The sequence below is a fragment of the Monodelphis domestica genome, chromosome 4 (genome assembly GCF_027887165.1).
Source record: "Monodelphis domestica isolate mMonDom1 chromosome 4, mMonDom1.pri, whole genome shotgun sequence".
NCBI classification, from domain to species: domain Eukaryota; kingdom Metazoa; phylum Chordata; class Mammalia; order Didelphimorphia; family Didelphidae; genus Monodelphis; species Monodelphis domestica.
The window spans coordinates 33,142,276-33,154,633 of NC_077230.1; the positions used below are offsets into that span (position 1 = coordinate 33,142,276).

At 38.9% G+C, this 12,358-nt stretch overlaps 1 protein-coding gene across 5 annotated transcripts in view; it reads left to right on the forward strand.

Moving 5' to 3' along the window:
* The first annotated feature begins 9,410 nt into the window (after positions 1–9,410).
* TAB3 (TGF-beta activated kinase 1 (MAP3K7) binding protein 3) overlaps positions 9,411–12,358 on the forward strand; it is an 85,319-nt gene continuing 82,371 nt past the window's right edge. For all 5 annotated transcript variants that reach the window (XR_467031.3, XR_467032.3, XM_007493367.3 and 2 more), the window contains exon 1: positions 9,411–9,671. The gene's annotated coding sequence lies outside the window, so the exon portion shown is untranslated. The remainder of the gene's footprint in view (positions 9,672–12,358) is intronic.

The following is a 12,358-nucleotide window of genomic DNA, read 5'->3' on the forward strand; positions in this document are numbered from 1 at the left end:
GAAAACTAATAGGTGGTGATAAATGAGTCACAGTTGAAAAATAATAGGCTATAGGAAATTGTGGATTTTGCTCACTAGACAGTCCAACTAAAGGCTGGTGACTAGACCTGAAAGGGAGGATATGGGTGGGGTGGAGAATCCTAGACTCTGGTATTTACCCTGGCTTGCTTTTATTTCCATGGGTCTATAATATCATACTTACATGCCCTAGATGGGAGAGCTTTTGATGGTGTGATGAAAATAGATATAGACATTCAGACTCCATTTGAACTGGTCCTATTGATCTATTTGATTTTTTTTTACCTTGATCCTTTGATCGTTAAAAAATATAATAAAGCAAAATTTGACAGCACCATAAAGCTGCTCCTGTCTTTTGCAGAAGATTCTCTTGATTGCTGTGCTGTGTTACAGATAAAAGAATGGTTGCCTGAAACTGTGACCGCAGAAATATGGTTTAAATCAAAAATAAAGTGGTCGCCAGGAAAAAATTCCCAAATATGAAATATACCCAAGTCAACTGGGTTTTTATGGACATTTTAATTAATACAAATAAGGAATTAATGAAAGAGAGAGAGAGTAAGAGGAAAAAAATGAGAAAAGGGCTAGGCCAGCCCAGGCCAGCCTAGGCCCAAGCCCTAAGAGAGAGATGTCAGTCTTTAATACACTCACCACAAGATTCTAGTGTTCAGAGAGACCTACCAGTTCAGCTCCTGAGCTCCACTTCAGCTTCCAAGGCTGAATTTTCTTTTCAGAGGCTTTCTGATTCTCCTTTTAAAGAGAATTTTCTCCTATGTCACCTCTCCCAAGTTCTCACATCTACCAATCACAGTAGACATTTTCCAAAGGACTGACCATTCTTAATTCACACCTGAGTAGACTAAACTTTTGAGTAATTCACACCTGAGTAGACTAAAACCTCACACCTCTTTTGTTAAGACTTGTCCCTTACAAGTTTGCAAGATGCCTGACCTTCATAGGTACTTAGCACCTTCCTAAAAATAGACTTAGCTTAAGGCTTTTGCTTCACTATAAGTATGAGTTAAGTACTTTTTCATTGTTCAGTAAAGAGTTTACAACTTTATCTTCCCCTAAAGTATGCTTAAGTATGGGTGGAGTAGAGTTCTCACATTCCTGATCAAGTACCTTCATTGTTTAAAATGGGGAATGGTCTTAACCAAGTTTTCTAAAGTAGGGTCTGAGAATTTTTAAGATTCACAGCCTACAACTCTAAACATCTTGGGCCTGACTCAAGCAGCAGCAGATGCATCTAACTTCAACACTTTCTACTGAAGATAGCTCTGTCACCTGACCCCCAAGAACATATGATGGAAGAATCTGAAGCTTCTCTGTTAATATAAACCAAAACCTTTCTACCGAGATTGTACAGTTTAGAGGTTTCAAGCTATGAGAGGAGAACAACACAAATGATATACAGTTAACATAATATCATAGTCTGTAAACAAATTACTTTTTAAAAAAACCTTATTTTCTGTCTAGTAAAAATTCTAAGAAGAGAATGGCAAGGGCTAGGCAAAAGGAGTTAAGTGATTTGTCCAGGGTCACCCAGCTAAGAAGTATCTGAGGTTATATTTGAACCCAGGTGCTTCCAACTCCAGGCCTTGGTCTCTATCCACTGTGCCACCTAGCTACCCACCAATTACCTTCTTAAAGGCAGTAATTGGAATTTTGAATACTACTGGTAGATATTTCAACAAGGAAAGCACTTTTTGCAAATTCTGCTATATAAATAGCACATCTGAGAGATATGACAATACCATAGGCAAATATGGATCTTCCCTTCCTGTCATTCTTCATCCTGTAATCTGGGGAAATAGAAAGTTAGTACTTAAGTTGTCTTTGTGACTGTAATACCAAGTATTTCCTGCTTTGCAAATGTATGAATGAGTCCAGGCTCTGTGAATGAGGAGAATCCTTGGCATCATGGAAATATATGCCCCTCTCTATACCATTTAAAATATAATTTACAAATTACTCTGGGAGTAATTCCACATAGCTCTACGAATGGTTTGATCAGAACACAGTTTCACCAACAGCATATTAGTGTCTTCACTTTTCCACATCCCTTCCAAACGTTGTCATTTTGCCCTTTCGTTGTTTTAACCAATCTGATGGGTGTGAGATGAAACCTCAGAATTGTTTTGGTTTGCATTTCCCTAATCAGTAATGACTTAAAGCATTTTTTGTGTAACTATATATGGCTTTGATTTCTTCACCTGAGAAATGTCTGTGTATGTCCATTTATCAATTAGGGGATGGCTCTTACTCTCACAAATCTGATAAAGTTCTCTATATGTTTTACATATGGGATCTCTGAGTGTCTATGAAAATTTCCCCCCTATTTTCTGCTTTCCTCCTAATCTTGGCAACATTTGTTTTATCTGTACAAAATTTTTTCAACTTAATGTACTCAAAATTATTCATTTTACATCTCAAAATGCTCTCCATCTCTCATTTACTCATAAATACCTCTACTATCCATAAATTTGATAAGTCCCCTCTTCTTCTAATTAGCTTGTAATAGCTCCATTATGTCTAGGTCATGTATCAATTTTGATCTTATCTCAGTGAATTACCAGTATAAGATATTGGTCCATTCCTAGTTTCTACGAAACTATTTTCCATTTGTCCTAGCAATTTTTTTTCCAAATAATGATTTCTTTCCCAATACTCTGGATCTATTTAAAAAAAAAATCAAATACAAGGTTACTATAATCTTCTACTATGGTCCATTTTATGTCTGTCCTGTTCCACTAGTCTGCCTTTCTGTATCTTAGCTAGTACCAGATAGTTTTGATAATTACTGCTTTATAACATAGTTAAAAAAATCTGTTATTACTAGTGTACTGAAGAGAAGAGATGGTGAGGAGAAAGAGGGAACAGGGGTGAGAGAGAGGGAAAAGATTGTTCTATTTCTTCTTCTCCTCCCTTATTTCTGGGGGGAGATAAGCTAGGTCCTGTCCCCTTGGAGAAAGAGAGTATGTCTCCACAGTGATATTTTCTGAGAGATGGAGGATAGGAGACTAAAGTGGGATTGCCTTAGTGAGATGTCAGGATGCCTCCTTCAGAGGAACCCAGGACTCCTGAGATCAAATCTGTCCCTGAGAGGCAAGATGCTCTTTTATGCCTCTGTTTCCCCCAGGGACATTAACTGTCAACCCCTTTCAGGATCTTAGACATGGTTAACTGCCAAGGAAAGATGTCAATTCCTTTGGTCAGACAATCTTAAATCACTGGGATCTAGAAGTCAACCCTATTTTGGGGAGAGGTGTGACCCTCCCCAAACTTTCAATCCCCTTAACTATGTTGTTTAGGGACTGGTCCAAACCTAAATCTTAAATGTTCAACAATTTATTGAGGTTAAAGAAGGAAAGGGGATGGCAAGGGTGTCAGGCAGGAAAGTGGGTACAAAAGGGAAACCCTACAGATTTTCCCCTCTTGCAGTTTGGCCCCTCAAAGTCTGGAGGTCACAGGCTTATCAACCCTGACCTTTCCCTTTTGCCAACTGCTTTTCTTGTCCCTACTCTCAACTAGCTAGATCTTGAAATGTGTGAGTCCAGAGAGAGAGAGAGAGAAAGAGAGACAGAGACAGAGATAGAGAGAGACAGAGAGACAGAGACAGAGAGACAGAGACAGAGACAGAGAGACAGAGAAATCTCAAAACAAAGGTCTGTGGATGGACAAAGGTCCAAAACCACAATCCCACTTGAGGATTTTAGGCTGTTTTAACTGAAGGTCTTAGTGGAGGTATTTGGGGTCTGTAAATCTTGAAATCTCTCAGACTTGTGAATGTTAAAAATTTCCCCATCAGGGAATTCTTAATTGGAACAAATTCCCTACTGAGAAACATTTCCCATTTTGATGTGAGAACTCATCAGGATCAGAAATGGGAGGACCTCTACTCCACCCGTACTTAAGACTGCTTTAGGGGAGAAAACTCATTGCTAAACAAAGAAAGTACTTGGATCCATGCTTATGGTGGGGCAAGGAGTTCTTTGAGCCAGGCCTGTTTTTAGAATTGATACAATGAGATGCTAGGTACCTAAAAGGGTAGGGCAAGTTTTCTCTTAATGAGATTAGTTGACTCAGCTGTGTTTTCACTAGCTCAGACTTACTGAGGAGATTTGTCGACTTAGCAGGAATTCAGATGGGCAGTCCTTTGGAAAGCGTCTACAGTGATTGGTAGATGTAGGGACTTAGGGGATGTGACATGGGAGAAAAACCCCTATATAAGAAAAAGCAGAATCTCTTGAGGAGATAGATTCCTTTTGGAGAATTCCTTTTGGAGGATCTCTGATGATCTATGAGGACCGCTTGGGAAGAGTCTCTTGAGAGAGGCTCTGGAGAAGGGAAGCTCTTGGAGGACAATCTCTAAGGAGGTCTCCCTGGAGCTCCTCTAAGGGGACTCTGTCCCTCTGGAGGCTCTGGAGAGAGGCCCTTTGGAACAGTCTCTGGCGGGAAGGCTCTCTGGTGAAGTCAGCTGAGATGGAGTCAGTAAAATCCTTGTTTAGTCAGACCTTGCGGTGAGTGTTAAAAAACTGACTGATTTCTCTCTTAAGGCTCAGGTCTAGGCCATATTGGCTTGAGGTCCTTCATACTTATTCCTTTCTTACTCTTTCTCTCTTTCTTTGATTACTCATTGTATTGTTAATTAAAATCTCTATAAAACCCAATTGACTTGGGTATTTGAATAATTGGGAATATTTCCTTGGAGACCACCTTATATTTGATTTAAAAACCAAGACACTGTAGTGAAACATATTTCTGTGGTCAAATTTACTCACCCTCTCTTATATCTATCACAATTTATATCTTCCACCATTTTAATCACTACAGTTTAAGACCTCAACCAATTTTAAATCTCACAGGTCTCAGAAGGGATAGTAGATCTGCAAAGAGATAGGCTTTTTCTCAGCTTCAGGGAATCCACCTCTCTCCTCTACCTTCCCCAAGCCAGAAAATGAGTTGCCAGTTGGATCTTCAAGCTTCTGATGACCCCTATTAGAATTTTCATTTTTTTTCTTTGCTCCTCCTCCACTCTTTCTTCAGCTGGTCCCTCTAAGAGACTGGTCTCTCTCCTAAAATGCAGTCTTACACTAGACCTCTTTCCTTTATATTTTTTAAAATTAATTCTTTTACTATTATTGATCTTTTGTTCCTCCAAATGAGTTATTTTTTCTAGCTCAATAAGATAATTTTTGGTAATTTGCTTTAGTTGATTGGTAATTTGATGGCATTGAATAGATTAGATAAGATTGCCATTTTTATTATATGGGTTCTGTTCATTCATAAACAACGAATATTTCTCTGATTATTTAGATCTGACTTTATTTCTATAAAAAGTGTTTTGTAATTTTGTTCTTGGCTTTATTTTGCATGTATACTCTTGGGTATTTTATTCTATCTGTGGTCACTTTAAATGAAATATCTCTTTCGATATCTTCTTTCAGGGATATACTTTTTTATAATATAAATGTTTTTTGACATTTTGTGATCTGTGTTCTCTACCTTCCTCTCCTCCCAAAATGATAGGTAATGTCGTATAAGTGATACATATGCTATTACATGCAGTACATATTTTCATGTTCTTAATGTGAAAGAAGATACATATCACTTCAATAAGAAAGATATTCATGAAGGAGATAAAGTAAAAAAAAATGGCTTACTTCAATCTGTATTCAGACTCCATCAGTTCCCTCTTTGGCAGTGATAGCTTTTTTAGTCATGAGTCCTTTGGAATTGTCTTGGATCTTTGCATTGATGATTATAGTTAAATTATTCCCAGTTGATCATCATGTTTTATTGGTTTACTGTGTATAACATTCTCCTGATTCTGCTCACTTCACTTTGTATACTTCATATAAGGTTTTTTTTTATTTTTTTGTGATTGTCCTGTTTATTGCTTCTTATGGAATAATAGTATTCCTTTACAATTATATACCACAACTTGTTCAATTGAAATAAAAATTCTTCCTAGATGGATGGGAGATGATAACTACCCACCCAGGGACCTTTTCAGAGCCAATAAAGCACAAAACCCCTTGGGCTCTGGAAATAAAGTTTATTATTTATAATAGGAGTAAAGGGGAAATGATAGGTAGGTTCCTAAAACTATAGATCTAATCTCCATCTAATCTCTTTCACCTCATGGTGAATTATTTCTTCTAGAGAATTCACTCAAGCTACTCTAAACTCCTTATCTCTAACTAAGACCCACAAACCCCAGATATCAGACTGTAAGATAACCTAATTAGTATGGAGTATCAAAAAAGGATAAAATGGAAGGACTCACAGATGTATTTGAGCCCTTCTCTAACCTGGGGTAGTTCCTCGGTATACCCAGAGTCCCAGATGATCAAACCCTGGGTTTACTTGTCATCAAGTGGATTTCTGATAAATGGAGCTCAGGCAGATGTTCTCTGTACTTCAGGGAAAAAGCAGTCCACTCCAAGGCAAATTCTCAAACCCAGGAATCACTAACCTTTCCACAAGATTAAAATTTCCAAGGGAAAATTGCCAGAGCAAAGATCCTCCTTCCAGCTCACTCAAAGTGACAGTTAGAAACCGTCAAACCCCAAGATCCTCTTCTTCCTTCCAGAATCTTTCCCCTCAGGGCTTACATCCAAAATCTCCTCTTTTTCTCTTAAAGCTAATTCATGAAATTTACTCTATCCCTCACTTACTTCCTGCATAGCCATTCCCCAACTGATGGATACGCCTTCAGTTTCTAATTTCATTTCTCTCCATTCCAAAAAGAGCCTCTATGAATATTTTTGTACAAGTAGGTCCTCTATCTTTAATCTCTTTGGGGTAAACCCTTAGTTGTAATGTTATTGAGTCAAAAAGTGTGCACAGTTTTATGGCCCTTTAGGCACGGTTCTATATTGCAATCCAGAATGCTCATATCAGTTCACAGCTCCACCAACAATATGTTAGTCCAAGCATTTCCTCTTGCTGTCCCTCATGCCTGAATGCTTTCCTTCCTCATCTCTGCCTATTGAATTTCTTGTCTTCTTTCAAGCCCCAGTAAAATCCATTTTCTACAGGCAATGTTTCCCAACCCCTTTTAATTTTAGTTCCTTAACTCTTTTAATTTTTCCCTATTTATTCTGTATGTAGATTGTTTGTGTTTGTTATATCCTCCCTTAGACTGGCTTTTGCCTCTTCTTGTATCCAAAGCAGTTAGCACTGTGCCTAGTACTTAGTTGGTACTTACAGAACAATTTCTATGCTTCTTCCATCTGATATTGGTGTAGTTATTCCTTTCTTCAAACACAAGACTTTACATTTACATTACATTTTAATATTCTTAGATTCAACTCAGTGCTTTAGTCTGCCAAGATCGTTTTGGAGTCTGACTGATATCAAGTGTGTTAACTATCGTTCTCATTGTTGGGCCATCTTTAATTTTGTCTCTGGAAACTCAGATGAAGAGCCTGCCCATCAGAGACATTATCCCCCAAAAGAGTTATGTGATTTTACATAGAGACCAAGGTTATCCAATTTCATTAGCGTCAGAAGTTTGAGCTGCCTCTTCCACATGTATAATCTAATTGTGTCCTTCATTACCACTATATTCTATTTCTTTCCATAGATATTGTATCTGCAGGAGAATGAACCTCCAGTTTCTGGGGGTAATTTTAAAATTTTTACATTTGATTTTTTTATTATGCTATTATAGTAAATGTCTTTGTTAGAAACTAATTTTTAAAAATTGCCTGATTATTAATGGGAAGAACACTGATGGGGGCTTGCTTGTATGTTAGGAGTATAGATCAATAGTTTTACCTTTAGAATCCTAAGGTATCAGCCACCACTACTATAAGAACAAGCTGAGTTAGTAACTTAGGAGATATTTCACAACCAAATGTAAGGTACATAAATAATAACCATATTTTCCAAGGTCAAAATTAAGAAATGTGGTCTTATACAGAATATTCCATTTGTAAAATTTTCCTATATCTTTTTTTTTGTGTCATTTGATGCTGCCCCCCAGGAACCCAGAACATATGATTTAGAAAAAGGGGCTATCGTTTAGCACCAAAAAGTCAGGACAACCTTCATAGAAGAGTTAGAATTTTATTTGGGTTTTAAAGGATTTAGACAATAACTGTATGCTATCTTTTGATTCATAAAGTACGGTCTTTACCACCAGGTGAGATAGGTGGTGAAAGTTATCACAGTAATTTTTTTCTTTATCATACTAAATTTCCTCACAAATGTGGAAACTAGGATTAGTTTGTGAATTCCCCAAGGCTCATTTAGTTAGTATAAGGTGAAGCACATCTATCAATCCATTGTAATTTCCATTCACCTATAAGCCAAGTAAAAGAGCTTAGACTTGTGTAGGAAATAGATAGCCATTGTTGTTTTATAAAGTGGACTGGCAAGCAGAATCGATTAGAGGAATGAGAGACCACAAGGAAGGCCACTTAGGAAACTAATATAACAACCCAGGAAAAGGTAGCCAACTCCTGAACGAAGGTGGCAAGCATGGCAATTGATATATACCTAAGCAATTTTCCAAGAGATAAGATGACAAGGAGAATGGTTAGGATTTGATAAAACTGAGTGGGCAGGTAGAGGAGGAAAAGAAGAGTCAAAAAAGCCTGCTCTTGGTTGGGAAATTGGAAATGACATCTTGTTTTTCCTTCCAGAAATTCTATGACTGCAGGATGAGGGCTCGGCCAGAGCAGTGACGGAAACACGCATGGACAGGGCAGGTCTTTCAAAGGAAAAGTCAACGGAACTTGTGGACCACCAGTGAACTAGAGAGCAGTCAAACGAAATGACCAAGTGATGCTCCGAAGTTCTAACTGCACAGATTTCTAACTGCCTTTCCTGTAGAGATGGCCACTTTTTTCTAGTTCCAATCAAAGTTTTTTCCCTCCTACGTCGTCTCTACTCCTCCAGCAGAAAAAACAGACAGAGATTAGAGACGGATCGGACCCTACTCTCAAGAAAATGCAGAGGGCTTGTTCTGAACATGAGTAGACTTCAGGGAAGCCGAGTATCCCACCTGCTCTACTATCAATTTCCGTACTGGGAGCGCATTTGCCCCAAGGCCAATCCGAAGCATCCTTCCCAGCACTCTCTTCCGGTATACCACCCTTCCTCCAGGAACTCTCGCGAGATAGTCGTTCCAAGCTCCTGCCTGCGCCATCTTTGTAGCTGGCGATTGGCGGTGCCGGGCGGCAGTCCTGGAAGTCCATCGCTTCACTTGCCAACCTCGCGTAGAGGCAGGATCCAGGAAATACAGGGAGGGGGGCGGAGGGGGAAGCAGGAAAGGGGGCGGTGGCGCCCGTGGCGGCTGCTGCTCTGTCCACGCGGGCGCTCGCTCGCTACTGTTCTCCGGGATTCCCGGGGTGGGGGCCCCCGTGCGTGCACACACCCCGCGGGGGGTGGGGTGAGGGGAAACAGGCGGGAGGGGGGCGGAACCCAAGGGGGAGGGGAAGTTGCGCCTGCCCGGACCCCCCGCCGAGGAGAGGAGGCTACGTCGGCCCCGCCCGCGGGGCCGGGCACCGGTGGGACGGGCAGGAAGGAGCCCAGGGCGCCCGCGCTGCTGGAAAGAGGGACTAGGACGAGGAGGAGGAGGAGAAGAAGAAGGAGGAGGAGGAGGAGGAGGTGGAGCAGGAGCAGTGGCGGCGATTAGGGTGAGAGACCTCTCAAGGCCCCGGAGCCCGCCCCCTTGCATTTGCTGGGACCAGGAAGGGGATTGAGGGTGCTGGAGGGAGGGTGTCTCCGTGACCCCAGGCCCAGGGCGTTGTGGGGGGACTCTGGCTGCCACAGGCGGTGCCCGAGCCTGCCTGCCCCGCTCCCTTCCCTCTGCCCGGGCCCCAGGACCAGGGCAGGGGGCTTGGGAAGTTTAGGTGCAGGTGTAATGGGAGGGAAGGCTGTCTCCATTATTAGGATGGCGTAAGGATAGTGCAGAGTATGTTTGTGCTCTACATTCTCCGGTCCAAAGAATGAACATTGAGAAAGGAGGGCCTGACTCTTCTCTTAAGACACCAAGATTGGCTGCTCTGCTTGCTGGTCGTTGACGTTCTTTCCACTTTCATTCAATGTGTGTATTAAGGGGAGTTGGGAAGGTGTAATAGTAGCTGCAGTCAAAGTAGTAACAAAAGTAGTGGTGTTTGCCTTGGGGCTTGTCTCTAGCTGCCCCTAGCTGGGGGTTGTGAGTTGAGGGGATTGGACGGGAAAGTTGTTTTAGCCTTCTATTATTATTAGCCTTCTAGCTCCCCTTTCTATTTGCTAATTCCAAGAATGAGCAATCCTGAATTAGGACTTGATTATCGTCTGTAAGGGATCTGGCTAGGCCGGGTGCTGATATTCATTATACATTCATTCACTATGTGAATTAGGGGGAGTTTGGAGCGGGAGGTTGTGGTGTGGGGTGGTAGTAGTAAACTGTAATTGTGGTGTTTTTCTAAAGGTGATTAGAAGGTAGGTTAGCAAAGTTGAGAGCAAAAGTGAATATTTGTTAATCATATTAACAATTTATTTCGCTTTCCTAAAAATTACAAGTTTTGTAGTTCAAGAGATTTGATCTAGTTCAGCCTCTGTTTTGAATTTTATCACATTATTTATGCAAAGTACAGAATTGCATATCTGATCTAAAGTTTACATTAATTATTTGACAATTTGGAGGCAATTAAGGTATTAATTAAATAGAAAAGTCATCCATCCTTTAAAAATTCACTTTAATATTAATAGGTCTGTCATTTTAGTGTGTTCTTCCCTGATATTTGTTAATGGATGTCTATTTTAATGTTATAATGCTACTGACAAAACTTTAGGATTAGTAGGAAAAGCTAACAATTTGCTAGAATAGGCTATTTGCATACACTTAAGTTTTTTTTCATGCTTCAGTAATCAACTATTTACAGCAAAACAAAAATTTGGAAATGAATAAAAAGAAGAAAAGAATGCAATAAGAATAGACTGTTTACATGGGAAGTATCAGAATTTGTGAAGTGAAACCAATTATGAAATTTCATTCTTGTAAATTTTTTATGTTGATTTGTACACATCAGAAGTTTTTGAGAAGGTGTTTATATTTTGGCTAACTAAATTAGCATATGTTTTGTTTTTCAACGGAGACCATACATTTTTCTAAAGTTATTAACTTCAAGGAAATACATATTTAGATTTCAGGGTATGTTAAATTTAACAAAAAAAAATTTATTCTGGTGTTTATAATATGATATGTACAATGTATGTTAGATGACTTCCTCATAAAGGTTCAACCCACAGATTTTATTTCACTAAATGTATAGAATTGTATTTTGCATAGTTCTCTTAAAAATTAAATTTTACATCATAAAGAAAAGCTTCATTTGCATTGATAACTTTAAAAACTGTTATTATTGTTAACTAAGAATTTGTATTTTTTCATATCTGTGTTTATTATATAGCCACAGCCTCTTAAAAAATAAGTTTTTATTGATGCCTTTTGCTTTTTTACATCATGATGTAATTTATATCTCCCTTCTATCAGAAAGCCATCCCATATAATAAATAGTATTCTTAAAAAACAACAAAAGAAAAATCAGTATAGCCAATCACTACATTGAAAGACTCCTAAAATATGTACAACGTGTACACGTGTGATTTCCATGAAGGGGTATTATGCAGTGGTCTCTTATCAAAGTCATGCTTAATCTTTATAATTTTGCCACAGTCACATGTGATTTTTTTGGTGTGTGGTTGTTTTTTCTATTTACATTGTTGTGTATTTTTTCTTTGCTATATTTGCTTCATTCTACATTAATGTAGATCTTAGCATGCATTTCTGTATTCATCAGTCATCATTTTTTTACAGCATAGTCATCTTTTTTTTTGCATACATTTTTTTTTAGGCATTCCCCAGTTGGTGGATGTCTACTTTGATTCCAATTCTTTGCTTTCCCAAAAAGTGCTATTATAAAAATTTTGTTCTGTATGGGGACTTTATTATCAGTTGGCTTCTTTGGGGTATTTGCCTAGTAATAGAATTTCTGGGTCAAGGATTATAGATATTTTAGTCACTTCTTTTTGTGTATTTCCAGATTGTTTTCCAAAATGGTTGTACCAATTCATAGCTCTACCAACAATTTATTAGTGTGCCTATTATCCTACAATCCCTCCAATGTTGACTATTTCCATTCTTTTGATTATCTTTGCCATTCTGCAGAGTATGAGGTGAAACGTTTGGGTTTTTTCTTATTTGTGTTTCTCTTACTGTTTTGGAGCATCTTTTCATGTGGTTGTTAATACTTTGCAATTCTTTTGAGAACTATTTGTTCATATTCTTTGATCCTTTCTCTGTTGGGGAGTGGCTATTTGCCTTATTTTTTATATA